This window comes from Canis lupus, chromosome 33, assembly GCF_003254725.2.
Source record: "Canis lupus dingo isolate Sandy chromosome 33, ASM325472v2, whole genome shotgun sequence".
Lineage (NCBI taxonomy): Eukaryota > Metazoa > Chordata > Mammalia > Carnivora > Canidae > Canis > Canis lupus.
The window spans coordinates 5,591,109-5,609,903 of NC_064275.1; the positions used below are offsets into that span (position 1 = coordinate 5,591,109).

At 42.8% G+C, this 18,795-nt stretch overlaps 1 long non-coding RNA gene across 1 annotated transcript; it reads right to left on the minus strand.

Annotated features, from left to right (window-relative positions):
- Positions 1–11,374: 11,374 nt before the first annotated feature.
- Positions 11,375–15,218, minus strand: LOC112640584 (uncharacterized). The gene is made up of 3 exons (XR_004811740.2): positions 15,004–15,218; positions 14,743–14,866; positions 11,375–12,135 (listed from the first exon to the last, which is right to left on the minus strand). It is a non-coding gene; the product is annotated as an uncharacterized LOC112640584 (long non-coding RNA).
- Positions 15,219–18,795: the final 3,577 nt, after the last annotated feature.

The window sequence follows — 18,795 nt, forward strand, 5'->3', positions numbered from 1 at the left end:
TGACGACCTAATCCAAACCCTCTGACCTGAGTGAGGAACATGTATAAAGATACAAAAATAATCATTCCAACAGAAGTCTTACCTGCTCATCTGATTAGAATTCTCTTTTTTTTTTTTTTTTTAATTTATGATAGTCACAGAGAGAGAGAGAGAGAGAGGCAGAGACACAGGCAGAGGGAGAAGCAGGCTCCATGCACCGGGAGCCCGACGTGGGATTCGATCCCGGGTCTCCAGGATCGCGCCCCGGGCCAAAGGCAGGCGCCAAACCGCTGTGCCACCCAGGGATCCCAGAATTCTCTTTTTTTAAGACATGGATGTTTTGGTCAAATAGGTGACTTTTTCTATCCCAGGGATGGGACTAAGTGAGCTTCTCTAATATCAAAGTTTCCTTTTCTACCAACTTTGTTCACTGTCCTGCTGTGCAAAGTCCTTGTGTCTGATGACACCAGTCCGATACGCCCCAGGCTGATAATACCTTGAATTCTTGCCAACAAGAAAGAGCGCTCGTGGAACACGATGATTGGTGACTAAACCATTTTCGAATGTTACCCGTTTGCTTTCTTTCTAGAGGACATCCACACAGGAACGGCAACAAAAGTTCAAAGAAGCCAAAATCTTTCTTCCCCTTCTCGCCACACAAGTTACCTCCTCCTTTATAAACAAGCGATTATTCACAAAGCCGGTTAAAAAGCAGTTTAGATTTAGGATCCATTTCGAATCCCTCGGCCTCGTATTTTGTTTTTCTCCTGTTATTTAAGAATGATCTTATCGCATATATCAATGCAAGTACTGAAACGCTATTGTGATTTTTTTTTTAAATGTAGTCAGAAAAACAACGGGGGGGGGGGGGAACATGGGACTGGTTTTGAAAATGGTCATTGAAACCAAATTTATCTCAGGAAGAAAAGGAAACCCACAATGCAGCTCAAGCAAGATTTTTCTAATACTGTACTTGTTGACTTGGAGGTGACTGATCCTTAGGAGAATGCACAGCCCCCCTCCTCTGCTATTCAGAATAATCCTCTTTCTACATAATCATGCAGAGTCTTACCTTAAAGGGACGATCACAGGCTACTATGTCACTGCTCTTTTGTTCCAGCGAAAAAAATCATACCTTGGTGTTTTTTTTAAAAAGTTAAATGAAATCCAGAAAACCAAATAAGAGACAAATGTAGAGAAAAAAAAAAAGAAAGAAAGAAAAAAAGGAAACCAGATGTGTGCCTGTATTTCAGGGAGGAGGGTTTCTGAAGGCTTCTTTTTTTTTTTTTTTTTTTTGAGACCTTGTGGGCTCCAGCTAAGGCTGAGGTTAGCCTGAGCATCGCGTGCCATTCTTGAAGGGTCCTGGGGGCTGACTCATCTGCTTCACCATTTCTTGTGAAAACAAGAGGTGGTGGCCATCACTGGAGAGCAGAGGGTGGCTTGGTGACTGATCTCTTTACTAAAATGAGTGGGGCCGTCACACGCAATGTTCAGAATCTCCCGGCTGCCAGACAGACCCAGCAGCCCTAGAGAAAGGAAGTTATTTCTATCTAAGAAGACAGGTGGCAACTGAAAATACAAATGAAGAAAAGGAGAGTAAACATCTTTTTCAGATATGTATCAGCGGTGACAAATACCGAGCACAGATCCCAGCTCTCCTGACTGCGGACGGCGAAGTCAGAATAGAATTGATCGCTGTGTTTTCAGAGTTGTGCCCCCCTGAAGTATCACTTCGCTTTTAACTGTCCAAAGAACCCTTTAGTTTCCTTCCTCCAAAGCAGGTGTGATTTTAATAGGGGCGCGGGGGTCCAGGCCGCGCACCCAGCCCGAGCCTGGAGGGCTGAGCTGGGGAGCAGGTGCAGCAGGTGCGGAGGCAGGTAGGAGGTGGGAAGGGCCCAGAGAGGAGGCCTGGGAAGGTCAGGGCTCCTTTCCTCCTGGGGGGGGGGGGGTGCTGGGCTTCGGACTGAGCTCACCCACCGGAGGGACACACTCTCCCTTGGACTCGGAAAGGAAACAGCAAAACCAGCACCTCGGAGAGCACTTGACTGGAGTGGGAGGAGGGACGGGCGGATACTTGCCCAACGACTTTACCAACAGCTCTATTTTAATTCTTAAAACAATCTGGAAAAGGGACTACGGCTTATCCGAGCTCTAGAAACGAGAAGTTGAGCTCCGGGGCTTCAGGAGGAGGGGAGCCCTGAGGAGATCAAGGCAGGCTGGTCCCCACTGCGGTGCGGAGGCCAGGTGTCTCCAAAGCAGGTGCGCCCTCCGTGTGTCTCCAAAGCAGGTGCGCCCTCCGTGTGATCGATCCACATTTTGCATTCCTTCCACTTAAGGAAGCACGTTCTCTTCTGTTATCTCAAGCTGTCTCCACTCCAAGCACTAACACGGGTGCCTGGTGGCCCGGGTGGTGCAGTGGCCGAGTCTTGGTTCCAGCTCAGGGCACGATCTCAGGGCTGAGGCTGAGCCCTGCTCGGGCAGGGCAGGGGAGGGGGGGCCTGCATCTCTCTCTCTCTCTCTCTCTCTCTCTCTCTCTCTCTCTCTTTCTCACCTCTGCTTCTCCCCGCCCGCCCTGCCCCAGTGCTCACGCAGGCCCGCGCTCTAATAAATAAATAGATCTTAAAAAAAAAAAAGCTCTGATAGGATGCTCTTGTTACTAAACTTTTTATTCAGGTGAGAAAACCGGAGTCCTGGGATCACTCACCCAGGAAATGACAGAGCCTCAATCAGAGCACAAATCCTGTGCTCTCAGTTCTTCTGCTCTTTCGGTTTTGCCTCCAGCCTTTCATCTCTACTCCCCTCCTTCCCTACGGCCCTGGGAGGCCGCGACGTCGCTGAGTTCCCGAAGCCAGAACTGAAGTTTCAGTTCACCCGCTTCACAGCTCCGCTCCTTCCCTGTTAAAACGCAGAAGCCCTCAGAGGGGCACTTTTTTTTTTTAAGATTTTATTTATTTATTCATGAAAGACAGAGAGAGAGAGGCAGAGACCCAGGCAGAGGGAGAAGCAGGCTCCATGCAGGGAGCCCGATGTGGGACTCGAATCCAGGACTCCAGGATCAGGCCCTGGGCCTAAGGCAGGGGCTAAACCTCTGGGCCACCTGGAACGGGCACTTTAATCTTTCATTTGCACTTCAACGTGACAAAGGGTCTGAGATTGGGTTACTTTTCATTTTTTAAAATTATTTTTAAATTTTTTAAATTGGAGTTCAATTTGCCAACTTATAGCATAACACCCATTGCTCATCCCTCCAAGTGCCCCCCTCAGTGCCCGTCACCCAGTCACCCCAACCCCCCGCCCACCTCCCCTTCCACTACCCCTTGTTCATTTCCCAGGGTTAGGTGTCTCTCATGTAAAACTTTACTTTTTAGAGCAGTTCTGGGTTCACAGGAAAATTGAAGGGAGGGCACAGAGATTTCCCAGCCACCCACACGCACAGCCTCCCTGACCGTCAGCATCCCCGCGAGAGCGCTACATTCGGCACAGGTGATGACTGGGCAGTAGCTTACACCCCAAAGTCAGAGCTTACATTAGGAATCCCTCTCGGTGCTGCATATCTCAGGGGTACGGAGGAGAGCCTGTGTCCACTATTACCGAACCACACAGAGCCCTTTCACTGCCCATCCACCCCTCCCTCCACTCTAACTCCTGGAGACCACTGATCTCTTTATTTGTGCTTCTGAAATCAGTTTTTAACGGAGGTAGGTGAGCATGAGAACAGCAAACAAAAAACATAGTAAATGAGGGCATTTAGTTCCTAAGATATAGGGGGTGACGTGGGCTGGGAAATTGATATCGAGAGATAAACGCTAGCAACTCTAGGAGTGAGTTAAGAGATGAACCTCTCTGCCCACCTGTCCCCACATCTCGCAGAAGGCTCGGCTTGTGGATTCCAAACATTTTTAACAGGCAAAACTTAGGTTGAAATAAAAGCTTACATTTACACAGCTGGGATGTTAACAAAATGCCATTGTTAGAAATTCATGTGAGAATGAAATGTTCGTTATTTTAATGAAAGGTGTTGTCTTATACACACCTCAGCAGCTACTGCTACTGGCAGCAGCTAATCTATTTGTCTAAAAATGTATATATATTTGTATGGCATTGAAAAAACTCTAATTCATAATAATCACTAACTGCAAACAGTTCTTTAAAAGAGCTCACCTTGCAGACTTGCACTATTTCCATTGAACTGAATCAAAACTTCTGAAGGGCACTACTTTCTCGCATTCTTTGGAGAAAATATAAAAGTCTGACACATATCTAAAATGTACAGTAGGCATTAAGACTGTCTAAGTGAAAATATGTAAATATGACCAACTTATGTACTCAATTGCTTTTATTTGAGTGTTGATACGTGAAGAAGACGTTCACCAAAAGGCATTCCTGGGTCTTGCCAGGAACATGACCTTGTTAGCATTATCCTGGTATACTTTTAGTGATGTGCATTTATGGGTCTAAATTTTGCCAATGTGAAGCTATAAACCTTTCTAGATCAATCACATATCTGTAAGAGCAATATCTGAACAGCGCAGGGGTAAAAGACTATCAAAGAGGACTACCCTTGCCAGATATTAAAAGATACGATAAAACACTAGTAATTATACTATTTGTGTATTGGGATAATCAATGCAAGAGAACAGGGTACAGAAACAAACCCAAATACATATAAAAGAGATATGAATATGATAAAGTTGAGCACTTCAGTATATAAAAAAAAAATGGATTTACCATTTTTGGGGGGGAAAAGCCATATGGAAAACAACAAAAAAAGAACCTGGATCCCTTTCATCCCTTATGTCAAAATACATTTCTGGTGCAGTGATGTGCTAGACCTGTGTACACCAGCTGGCAGGAGCCAATTGTGCAGATCTTTTCCTAGCTAACTCCCTGTTCAGTTCACGTTGATAGCTTTTAATTGGGCATGCTGGGAGCGTTTACACTTCAGTAATTGGCATATACACAAACCAGGGCTTTTGTTTTTTGTTTTTTTGAGACCCAATTTTCCAGTCACTGCTGCTTGGTGGGGGGGGGGGGGGGGGGGAATACGTGAGAGGAAGCAGAAGGTAATATAAAGATTTTCTTTTAATAATTTCAGAAGTGGTGGAGAAAGTGTTTTATAAAATCCAAAATATTTTTTAAAAGATACACTACAAAAAGTAAAAAATCTGCTCTGAAAAAAAATTCTGTTAGTAATGTTCAAATTAAGATGTCAAATGGGGGAAAACACGTACACGTATAAAAAAAGAGCTGATTTTCTTATACAAAGAGCTCTAACAAATTATTGGGAAGAAGCTGAGCGATTTAATATGAAGGTGAATAAAAGACAGCAATCGACAACAGAAACATAACTGGCTAATAAGTACATGAAAAACAAGCTCAATCTCAGGCACAGCTAAGAAATCCAAATTAAAAAAAAAAGAAATATGTTTTTAAATCTATAAAAGGGTAAAAATCTAGTGTGGGCTGTGATGTTGGGGTCGACATCAGGAAGCCCATTCATTCCCTGTGGGATGTTGTTAAATTAAATCTCACATTATTAAGGGACATTCACAACTCGCATTCTTTCTAACTCAGTAATTTTACATCCCGGGCACTTGTTTTAGAAACATTCACAGTCTCACAGAAGTGAGCGGACGAGGCTGGCTGCTGGGGCTCTGTCTGTGCTGTGGTTACCTGGGACTGTGTAAGGAAACAGCTCCAGGTCGTGGTAACCCTTATCGTCCTACGCAGTTTGTGGGTCTCGGGAGCGGGAGAGGTGCTCGGGTGGGGGGTGTTTCCTGAGACTGCAGGTGAGGTGTGGGTGGAGGCTCCCGAAGGTCTGGCTGGGCCTGGGGATGGGCTTCCAACGTGACTCGCTCACGTGGCTGACAAGCTGAAGGAAGCCTCAGTTCCTTACCTCACAGACCTCTCTGTCAGATGTCTGGAGTGTCCCCATGACACGGTGACTGGCTTGCTCCAAGCCGAGGGACCCACGAGAGAGCAAGGCAGCAGTTCCCATGCTTTTTTAGGACCTGGGCCCTAGAAGTCATACATCACTGCATCCTAGTACCCTCCTGTTACACAGGCCAGCCCCCCCAGTGAGGGATGGGGAGACCCAAGGGCATGAATGCCAGCGGATGAGCCTCACCGGAGGCCGTCACTTGGAGGCTGGTTACCACAGTCTAACTACAAAAGAAAGAATCTCCATATCCCTTAATAAGATGCTGGTTAAATACATTTCTTAATAAAATGTTGTAGAACCTGTGCAAGGAAAGAAGCAGCAGCCACCTCGAGGTGCTGCTTCAGAAACAAAAAGCCCCAAATTTGGAGCATACATTTTTTTATGTTTGTAATAAGAATCCCTGAGTATTTTCATGAAAATAGCATTTTCATAAAAATGTTCATAAAAATAGGCGTGACTTGCATAATGATGCACATAAGAGGATACAAGTTCTGCAACAATGTATAAGGAGTTTTATTAGTGAGTAGCATCAGAGGCGACAGCGGGTGGGGAGAGAGACGTGACCTTCTGTCTTATGCTGTACGCTTATACAGGTAAGGTTTGGGAAAAAATGTTATTATGCACATATATTACATTTATGATTTTTAAAGCTGGTTAAAGAATATGCCTCACAGATACTTACAGGACAGATAAAGAAAGGGTGATACCGTTTTAGCCAAGTGCCCTCTTACTCTAGCTCCTGCTCAGAGCTGCTGAGGGGTAAACAGGAGGAACACAAGAGGGTTTTCTGAATTGGAGGACCGAGTGCCATGAAGTCTCCCTAATGTCCAGGTCTCCAGACTCCGCCAAAGTGGATTAACACGAGACGAGGACTACCCCAAAGTAAAAAGCTGCTGTGGCGGATTTCTCCCTATGGTGAGGCCACGGAGTCCTGTGGGGGGTCTGGGGGCTGAGAACATGCAGGAATGGCGGGATTCACAGGGGGTAGGGGTTACTGGGGTGGCTCAGCCGTGGGCAGCCTCTCAACACCTCGGGGTTGGTGAAACTCAGCTCCCGTGGATTTCCAGAGCATCCCCTACCAAGAAAACAGGGGATGTGGCCACCCGTGCTGCAAGATCCTCAGGGGCTGCAAGAGTGATCACTTATAAGGAATTACCGGGATGCGGATGTGGCCCTGGGAAAGCCCAGGCTCAGTTCTTTACAAGGTCGGGGCTGTATCCCGACCTTGGGTACTATAAGCTGGTACTATAAGCTTCCCATCACTGGAAATGTTCAAGCAGGATTGCAACTGCCACCTGTTGGGCCTATGCTGGAGAAGCGTGAGCGGCACAACCTTGGGTTCCTTTCATGTCTAATCTCTGATGTTGCTACCAGAATCGAGGCCTCCCTTTTGTTATCCGTCAGGTTGAACTGAGCCGAAGCTGCTGATTGCAGAAGGCGTGATTAAATTTATTTCCCAAGATTGTGGGGTTTTAGTGACAATCGTAAATAAACATATATAAAGTACTTAATTATGGGCCTTGCACTGTTTTAATGCTTCACATATATTAATGCAGAATAATCCTTTCTACCCCCATAATGAGGCATGTATTATATACACGGAATCATCGAAGTTTCCAACCTCAAGGCCTGGCTACTGAATCCATGCTCTCCCACGCTGCGATGCTGTAGTGAGACAGTTGCAATTATATGACTTTACAAGAGGAGAGAGTTTAGCCAAAACACTGCAGATAAATGAATAAACAGATGCAGGAAGTGGTTTGTTGCATAATAGGGAGTTTCTGTCCATGTTTCTAGTTACGTCTCCAAAGCACAGGTTGATATTTGAAAAAATCAGTACCAGAAAAACCTCAATAGCGTTAACATTCCTTGTTTCTGAATTCAGTCAGCTTAATCTAACTTTTTTAATTTAATGGAGAAAAAAACAAAAGATAAGGAGAAAACCATAAAAATAGCATTAGAGGAGCTGAAGTCCCCTAGCCTTGTTTTCCTTTTTTTTTTTCTTTATGTTTTTTCCATAACAAGAGGATTTGTTTTCACAGAGCAACAAGCACCCACAGTTACAGGTCCTTTGATGAATGCAACTCAGGGTTCAGTGCTGAGACGCAGGGTCTTGACTCCAAAGGAGCTCTCCTTAACTAACTCGGTGATTCGGAGTCCAACTACTTGTGGCTCGACGCTTGGTTCCCTCGTGTGGAACAAATGCTTCATCCCCACCGCCCCCCACACACACACACCTCAGTTTAGTTCATACGTGCAATGGGCATAAGGCACCTGTCACTTGGCAATACTTCTAACCTTGAACAGGTTAACCCACGTAACTTTAGAGCAGCGCCCAGCACGCAGTAAATCCCCAATCAGGTCAGCTGTTCATGTTAGCTAGTGTGAGGAGAAAGAGAGCATTTAAGAGTAAACCTAAATTTACAAAGAAATAAATGATCCTGCTAAGCAGTGTGTGGGAATCAGATGAGAGTTACAGGCACCAAGCGTTCCTGGGTTCAACGTGGGGTGAGATGGGTACGCCAGGAGCACCCGGGCACATTGTCGGGGGGTGGGGGGGAGGCTTTTGCAGGGCCAGGAAACAAATTCTTTTGGCCACTCTGGATGTGGCATACTTTTCAAATATTGTCATCTAGTCTGCGATGTACACTTGGCCATCAATGAGAAACAACAGAAAAACAAAGAAGAGAATTAAAAAGTTGAATAACAGGTAGTTAACTATATAAAGCAATTAAGATATGCAGAGGCAACTTGTTATTTCCATATATGTATTTATATATAAAGTACTTAATTATGTATATATACACATATATGTATATATAAATATTATATATAATATAAATATATATAAATACTTATATATATACATACATATATATATACACATATATATATATAAACTGCATTTGATATTCTGATATAGGCGTCAATACCCATCCCTGAATTGTCTTTTCACTTTTCCAGGAAAATTCCTCCATCAGATGATTCAAACTTCTTAGCTTTAAAAATTATCATTATTTTTGACATTGACCAGAAAGAGTGAAAAAGCGATGTGAGTTTAATTTTTTAATTTAACTTAATTTTTTTTCACACCAAAAGGGTTTTTTATTTAAGACCCCATAGCATCAAAGCTCTGAAATTTGTAAAGTTAGTTTTGGTGGCCGTGGCCGCCAGGCCGCCAGGCTGGGGCAGGCCCTGGCAGGTGGCAGGAAAACATACCTGTATATTTATAATTCCCAACAGCAAGCATATTGCAAATGACTCGATTTTTCTCCCTGACAAGACTCATCTACTCCTTACTTTTAAAGTAGCAACTAACTACTCATTTGTCTAGTCTTCTGATTGCTTGTTCTACTGTCTTTGGTACGCTTTTAACTGATTCACTAAATCCCTAGTGTTCAGACAACACTTACCAGGCTGCAGACTCTTTCCTACGCATTATCTCACAGTAATTGTGAGAGGGGCACATTACTCATTCCAGTTTACAGATGAGGTAAGCTAAGAGTAGAGTCTGTGTGACTTTCCCTAGATCACAGGGGGGTGACTGGTCTCTGTGCATCTGGATAGTACAGGAATATTATAAAAGGTTTCAGAAATGATCAGTGGTGTCTGGTTAAACAAGGAAAAGGGTGTGTGTGGTGAGGGGGGAGGCAGAAAATGCAGACTTAAGTTTCAGTCTCTCCCTATATTTTTTTTGTGTGTGTTGCTATTTACTGCTCTTACTTTCATTTAGTTTTTGTTTTTGTTTTCCCTCTGAAAAAAAAACTAGAGAGTTATTCAGAACCCTGCCAGGGAGAGCAACTCATTCCCACGACCTCCTGACTGTGGTCTGGGGTCTCTCTTCAGGGGAACAAGAGGCGGGATGAGGCCCATGTTGACAGCTGGGCCCTCCCCACCGCCCCCCCAGAAGCTTTTCCCAGAACTGTCCCATTGCTTCATCCTTGTTAGAGATTAAAGTAGGTGGTGAAAGCCACAACCCTGTGTCCTGGCTTCACGAGCACCTAGAAAACGAGGCCTAGGTGACAGAGCCATTTCCCAGTATGTTAACGCAAGCGGTGGTTCAGGGCAGACCAGTAACAGCATAAAGAAGTTTGACACGAGTGAGGGGGACAGGGCCATTGGAGGAGAAGTTAGCAGGGGCCCAAGATACCCCAGGAGCCTATTCAGACACAGCCCCCGGCCACCAGAAAGGCGAGGAGCTTCACCCAACCCTAGAAATGCAAACTTGTGGCCTGATGGCACCCTTGGAATTCTGCATCTCTTTAGTATGAGATGTTAGGGGGGGGAAAGGACTAAGAGAAGCTTCAAGGATTAGAAAAAATGGCCAGGGAGCATGTACAGAGGAAATGAAAAGCAAGTGGAGGGTAAAAGATCAGGCTTTAGCGGTGTGATGGTTCATTTTATACATCAACTTGGCTGTGTCACAGTGCCCACAGAGAGGTAGTCAAAAATTATTCTGGATGTTTCTGTGAGGGTGGTTTTCAAGGACATTAACATTTATATCAGTGAACTCTGAGCAAAGCAGATTGCATCCTGTAATGGGGGTGGGCCTCCTCCAATCCTCTGAAGGCCTGAAGAGAACAAAGGACCCACCTCCCTGAGCGAGGAGAGGAAATTCTGCAGGAGTTGACCATCATTTGGACTTGAACTATACCATCGGCTCTTTCCTGGGGCTCCAGTCTGTGGAATGAAGGACGTGAACTGCCCATTTTGGACTTGCCGGCCTCCACAGCCACATGAGGCTAGAGATCTCTTTATATACGGCTGTACCTCTATGCCCATGTATATGCATGCATACATCCCATAAACAACCTACCGGTTTGATTTCTCTGGGGAGCCCTGATTAATACAAGTGAGTTGTAATCCTCAGGCCACAAGAAAGAAAGTTGAAGCTGGTGAACAAAAACCAGGGCTACAGCAGCAAGAAGCCAAACTGTGGCTCTGTTTGGCAAGCCTACGGGTACTGACTGCACTCTCGGCTCCTTAATTTCTCAGCATCCGTTTCTCTTTGCTAACTTTTCTTACTTTTAATTGAATGCATCCCATCCTATTTTCTGTGTGATTATACAGTCCCTTAATTCTTTTTTTAGGATAAGTTAGAAGCATATACAAATAAATAGATTCCTATCATCTGAAGCAATTTTGTAAAGCTAGATTTCGATTTCTACATATAAGGAAGGGACATATGAATTAGCCACATCAAAGAAAAGATGGTGAGGCAAAATAGATGATAAATGCCCAGAATTTAAGAAGATGTTCAGCGAAAGTCCAGGTGTGTGTGCAAGGGAAAATATTTTAGTAACAGAAAAGAAAGTATTGAAATTAATCCAGAGGATAAATCATCAAGCCACAGAGATGTGATAAAGAACCAAAAACTCTACATTAAAAAAATACAAGATGAATTACAAAAAAAGGGAAGATGACTTTGTATATCTAGTATATATCTAGCTAAGTTTTTACGAGATTTACGCAGTTAAAAGTATTTTATGATGGGAGAAAATCAAAGGGCTCAAGGAAAAGACAAATGAGTATTGAAAACATTGTGATACGTTGTTTTGTACATAGGCATTTCAAATCTATATACTCCTAACACTTTTCTGAACTTGCAATAATTCAGGTACAGGTTCATGCTACGCCGATAAGAGGAGTCTATGGTATTTACGACTTTATGTAAAATTATAGCAAAGCACTGAAAAATTATGAGGAACCAACAGTGAAAGAATCTCCCACCACAGAAGTATAATAAGAATGAGAGGACTCCACCCCACCTGCCCACATAAGAGACTGGCCAGGGTGCGAATCCGGCCACGTAACAACATTGAAAGAAAGCCTAACGATTTCAGAAAAAAGACTAACGATTTCAGCTTGTAACTCATTTTTCCTCAACAGAAAGTGTCCTTCAGTCTCACCTCTTTGCTCACCCATGTTGTATCTCATGCCAATCTGACCACGAAGTCATGACGTGGTGGTTGCTGCCCATTGATTATGTGACAGTCCAGGGAGGAGGCCAGACAGTCTCTCTAAGACCTGGGTTGGCTTATTCCCTCCATACAGCTTCCTCTACTTTGGTGGGAATCAAAGGGGAGCGAGTGGGAGGGGTTGTGGGGTTTTGTTCTTTAACTGTGTAGCTTCCCTTTCATTTCCCCATTCCAGTGATTGACAAGGAAACCATGTTGAGGTTTTTCAGCCATTGGTAGCAGATCCTTCAAGTTTCGCTAAAATATAATTTGAAGAAAGCAAAGTAAAGCTGTAAAAACTGGAAAAAAATTTTAGGTTTCTATCTTTACAAATACAAACATGCTCAAGTTCCTCTGCAACTCATGAGATGGCTTTGTGGTTGAGCCAGAAGGCTACTGCCTTGAGAAAACATAACCCAGAAACTGTGGTCAAGTTGTTAGATGGTCATTAATTTCAAATGTAACTTCTAAACTCCCAAGCTAAAACTTTTAAGAGGTCATATATCTGGGGCACTGTCCAGCACCTACCCTCTGAAATACCTTCCCCATCTACCTGGATGGGTAGGAAATCTGTGACCGTACAGTTAGAATTTTATGAACACTGATTTTACTGATTAGCATGTATAGAAAAGAAACTTGAGTGCCACACAGAAAGTTCTATGAATCCTGAAGAACCGTTAGAACCTGTTAAATAAATCTTTTTTCTACCATATCTGATCTCTTAAAATTACAACTATTTTGAACATAACATGCCTTTAATTAATCTTAACGGTGAGGTTAAAAACAGGAAGAGGTCTTTAAAAACACTGATAAAGTATTGACAACTCAGGATAAAAAAATTAATGTAACAGAATGGAAAGTTCTTTCTGTTAAAAAACACCCACATGATGGAAAAATATGCATAAAGAAAATGATGTTTTGAGACCTTAAAAGAATCCATGGCTTTTACTTTTTAAATATTTATTTCAATCTAATAAATAAATACCTGCACTTTAAAAAAAAGCAAATGCAAATAAAGGCTTATAATGAAAAAGACATTTTCTCTTCCATTTCTATCCACCTCTAGCCCTGCTCTCCAAAAGCAATGACTTTTAAATCTTTCACGTCTTTCTTCCGTTTTCCTCCATATTTCTAAATAATAAATTTAATCTCTTATTTGAGGATATTAATACTACAGGTGTGCTTGTCTGTTGTCTCCACTTATTTCTCTCTCTTTCTCATATTTGAAGAGTTTCCCCAAGTAGCTGATGATCCATTCCTCTAAGGAGGCACTAAAACACTGGATTGGATGCTCTGGGGGTGAAGAGATGGGGGTGCACATAGGAAAGAGCTAATCATTTTGTGGTGGAAATTCCAAAGCTCCCAGTGGTAAAGAATCTTTTTTTTCCTTTAGAACTGTTCTAGAAAGTAGTTTTCTAGAAAATAGTCCTTGAATCTCCTCCCCAGCTGGAAGCCAAATTCCCTTAGAGAAAGAGTTTGAGCAGTGGTTTTGAGCCCCCTAGTCAGTGGCAGCTTTCAAGAAACCCATTTTGAGTCCCAGCCTGTCCTTTGCCTTTGAAAGTCTTAAATAGGGGGAAATACTTAAGATATAAGATGAAAGGGGGAGCACGAGGATATAAGATAATGTACACTGTATGATTTACATTATTCAAACGTGTGAAATAGCTTAGAAAGAAATACACCAAAACATTGAGTGGTGATGATTATTTCTGAGTAGTGTATAAAATGGGATGGCTATTTCCTTCTTGATACTTTTATTTTCCAAAATTTCCACAAAGTATAGGGATTAATTTAAATATGGGTGGAGGGAGGACTTGTTTTTTTTTTTTTTTTAAATACACATATCAAGATGCCAACAAGAAAAACAGACATGTATATTGAATTCAGAGCAAAAAGTTTCTCGGCTCCCAGGTTAAAATATTTACAACTAAATAGCCAATATTTATTTACATTTAGAAATATGAGTGGTATGCTAAGAAATTTCCCAGTTATGTTGAAATACTGAAATAGCCACTTGAGAACCTGGAAGCCCTCTGTAAGTCCTCACTCAATCCTCCCCACTCACCTGAATTTGTGTTTGTCATTGGTTTTTCCTTAGTTTTATCACCTACAAACAGTCTATGTGAAAATTACAGGCTGGGAAAATATACTCAATAGTATCATAATTACATTTATATGGTGACAGACACTGGCTACCTTTGTGGCGAGCACTGAATAACGTGCAGAACTGTAGAATCACAGTGTGGCACATTTGAAACTCATAAACATTGCATGTCAACCACACTTCAGTAATAAGAAAAAAGTCTATGGTTTAGCTTTGTATCTTTTGAATTTTACGCAAACAAAATCATACCATACATCTCATCCTATGGGGTTTTCTCATTCCCTATTATGTTTGTGAGTTTTGTGGATAATTCTGGTATTTATATTTCTATTCTAGTGAATCCCTCTATTATTACATCTTTGTTTAACGTCTTAGTTCTTCATTTCTTTAGACAGTATCCATTGTTCCCTCTAAAGTCAATGAGAAATTATGAGAAATTAGCATATTCACATTTCCTCTCTTGTAACTCCAGGCAAAAGTCAAGCTGCATTGTTTTCATGTTTTCTTTCTTCGATTTATCAATATATTCTGCTTTCTGATGCCTCCACTTTCATTTTTAGTCCTTAAAAGTATAAACAATGTACACCATTTAGATGGGCAAGCAAATTTTGAAATTTTTTACCACGTGCGGCTGTGTCCCGCTCAAAGGTCCTTGCTTGTTTGTAAATTAAACACAAGCATGAATGTCCTCATTCATCATGGACAGACAATTAAGTACACACAAAAGTAGAACTTTTGAAAGGATAAAAATGTTTCCTTACCTTTCTTCACTGAATCATCACGCACACCTCCTGGAGTGTAGGCTCTTTCCCGATTTAGAGGGACAGTCCTCAGTCTTTTCAGGATCGTGTATCCTTCTGAGATTTCAAATTAGCTTTATGGACTCTAAGAAAAATAGACACATTTCACATGATTTCACGCAGATCACAACTCAGGAATTGCCAGAAATTCAACCTTATTGGGATTATAGACGTTACCGACTCTGGAATCTCTCTGTAATGAAGAGAAAAATGAAACCTCACCAAGCCATTTCCCAAGATAGAAATATGCTGGTCCACCTAACTCTGCTTGGTTACGTTTGTGATGACTTGTTCAGGTCATCTTCCCAACAGAACCGTGGTTGAATGGAGAGAGCCCAACGGTTCCCATCTTCTCTCCTGCCTCCCTCTCCTTTTTGGCCACGTTCTCCCTCTGTCAGGTCTCTCCTCTCCCCCTCCCCTCATCTCTCCCTCCTGGTTCACTTCTCTTCACTTTCTCTTCCCTCTGCTCCTGCTCCCCAATATTAATCCCCCAAAACCCAGATCAGATTTTCCTCAGTAAATGTGCTCCACCTACTGATTCTTTAAAGAATTTCATGTTTAAATACAATTCGAGAAACTGCAAACACTCTCTGATATGTTAATGGACATGATTTTATCACCTAAACTTTAGTACCTCAGAAGAGCATGGTAATTTGTGGGCTCATTTCCAAAAATCTACACTTAATATGTGATTTATCAAACACATTCACGTGGAACATGGATTGTTTCAATTTCCTCTCATATGTAGAAACACAGCTATTGTTAATGTTTTAAAACATTACAATCATATCCAACTTGGCCCTTTTTTAAAAAAGATTGATTTATTTATTTTAGAGAGAGAGAGTGTGTGAGCAGGGAAAGGGGCAGAGGGAGAGGGAGAGAGAGAATCTCAAGCCGACTCTCCGCTGAATGCAGAGCCGGACGTGGGGCTCAGTCCTGGGGCCCTGAGATCTTGACCTGAGCTGAAATCAAGAATCAGTTGCTTAAGAGACTGAGCCACCAGGTGCTCCCCAACTTGTCGCCTTTGGTTTCCTTCTTTCCTAGTCCATTGGCTCAGGGAGCTGCTTCTCCTCCTCCTCTGACCCCCTCTTTCCAAGCTCATTTCTCTGCCCCCAGGGCAGTCCCTGATTTTCCTTTCTTACTACGCTGCATGCACTTCCTTGGATGACTCACTTTCTTCCACTTTTTCAATTATTACCTTTACACAAATAATTGGCAGGTATTTGTTTCCAGACTGAACTTCTCTCAGCCTTCGACTCCCATCTCTAAACACCAGCTTGCAGGCATGTCAAGCTCATCAGAACTGCTCTCCTCTCTTTTGTTAAGGACACCGAACCTGTTCCGGTCATCCGCTGCTATTGGACAGGTCACACCAAATTTAACAACGTGAAACAGCCACCATCTTATTATGTTCACAGAGTCTGTGAGTCAAGAGTTATGAGACAGCAGGGTCGGCTTGTCTCTGCTTCACACGTTAGGGCGTCAGCCGAGAAGCCTGTCTTGCTGTTACAAGATACCGTAGTTCCCTCACATTGCTAAACGGTGGAGGAGAGGGAGGTAAAGATGAAAAGCGGGTCCTTGTTGTTTCCTAGAGATACTCACTTGAATGTTTAAGTACCTCACTCGTGTTACATAGCTGATAAGATCAAGTTCATAAATAAAAACTACTTCCAGCAGAAGTAGTCTCTAATTTGCATTGATATAACTTAAAAGAGACTATTGAGTTAGGAGTCTCCTAACTCTGGGAAACGAACAAGGGGTGGTGGAAGGGGAGGTGGGCAGGGGAGGTGGGGGTGACTGGATGACAGGCACTGAGGGGGCACTTAATGGGATGAGCACTGGGTGCTATATGTTGGCAAATTGAACTCCAATTTGAAAAAAAAGAAAAAAATAAATAAAATAAAAAAGATTCTGACAAAAATCTAATAAATAAATAAATAAATAAATAAATGATTATCTACTGAAATGTTTAAAGAAACTACAACTTATTATAAGAAATTGATAACTTGGGTTGAAATTTTACATATTAAACTTATCAGAAGGATGTCAGACAGCAGACATGCAACCTTCTGAAGGCCTCCGGCTGCCTCATCAGATCAGAAACGGAAAGCCACTCGACTGACCTGTATTTTTTAATTTATAGGTGTATTATTCCCTCACTCTTAAACAGAGGCATCCCATTGGTTCAACTTTATAAACTTTGGTTTGATACCTCCCCAGCCATTTCATAAGCAAACGCATCCGTGACTGAGCCCATGTTGCAACTCCAAATGACTACAAAGCCAATCTGCTTTCCTAAATGACTGTATTTGTGTCAACTCATGGAAACCACGATGGATTAAACTGTGCCAACTTTTATGTTCAAGCATGTTTTGAAGTATGAATGGAATTAATAGGTGAAGCATTCTTCAAAATACTGATTACTGGTGCATGAGTTTAACTCCTAGAATCAAAACCAAGCACCTTTGATTGCAAGATGAAATGCAGTTTAATGACCTTGCTCCGCTGGTCTGCTAGTGTCTCTGGTATGAAACAGGTCTGTGAGGTGTTATACTGTATGGCCTAGGACTTGGTTTCAGGTAGCAATTCTAAATTTAGTGAACTATCTGTAAATGTCTAAGCCTCACTAACCTAAAGGCACTAATTTAGGTTTATTACAAAATTGGAATTTTACATGTGCGTTCCTTTAGGAAGAAGGATCGATTTTTTCAAAATGTGGGATTTTCAGAAACACAGTAGTTGTGTCAGGGATAATACAATACGTCCCTGAAAACCATTTCCAAGTGGGTTTTAAGATGCATACAGGAATTTTTGTCTTCACAGACCAGGAATAAAAAGCCAAACACTAAGTTTGATCACATAACATACCGCAGAACAGTGTTGGAAGACGAGGGCTAACAAGTCATTCACAAGGCAGCTGGCATTGTAAATAGGGAGACCCACCTTAGACATTTTGTAGGAAGGGTGGTGTACATCAAGTGACCGTGTGCATACAGACTGTGAGGAGAGCAATATTAAAGATTAAATGTGCTAAAGGGATAGAAGACATGGATTCCAATCCAATTTCCTCAGAAATTTGAACTGGGCATGGAAGGAGGGATGGAAGCGAAAGAGATTCCAAGCAGCGATGGCAGCAGGCTGACTCCAGGCCAGATGGGAGAGGTTCAGGATATGCTCATCAAAGTGATGAGTGGTGGGCACGAAGTCTAAGGCCCAAATGCAGGGGAGGAATACAGAAGAAAGGGCAGGAAAGAGAGGTCAGGGTCAAACAGCGGATTGCTTTGAACATTGGATTGAATTTTGCATCTTTTCTGTAGAAGAGGGGATGCTTAGAATATCTGAGGAAGACAGGAATAATGGGACTGGGGGAAGTTGTTTTGAAGGGAGAGAATGGAGGTCCAAGTGACCAAGACAGGTAAGGTATTGCAAAAGTTCAAATAAGGGGAAAGATGGGACCAGAGTAAAGTGGTGGCAGTGGACAGATTAGGAAGTCAACAGACCTTCCAGAGGGATCCTCAACAGGCTGACCAGGGTATTGAAGGGAAAGCAGCAAATTTACTTTGTGGTTTGGGGACCTAATTCCCTTCCCCTGGAACCTGGAGCTGGCCTTAGTGGGTCCCTGCTAACCAATGCAGTTTGGAGGAAGAGCTACTGATCTCTGCGGCTAGCTCAGAAGGCAAGCACGCTGCCTCTGCCTCGGCTCAGTGGAATCCGTGTCCTGCGCCACCTGAAGGCACTGTGGTCTACAGTCCAAGCTGAGCCCAGCCTTCGAGTCCCAGCCTAGGCACAGAGGGGTCAGGTGATTCCTGTCTCCGTGAACCGGAACAGCGAAAGACACATGGAAGGATAAGTCCTAAAGAACTGATTATTCAGCCTCCTAACAGGGTGCTCTTTCAGGTGCAGAAGTTTTTATCTCCTGAGACACTCAGGTGAATAGGTGGGTAAGCAGACTACAGTGATGGATATAAAGTAGGGGTGAGACATTTGCTCCAAGGCATTTACATGCCATTCCCC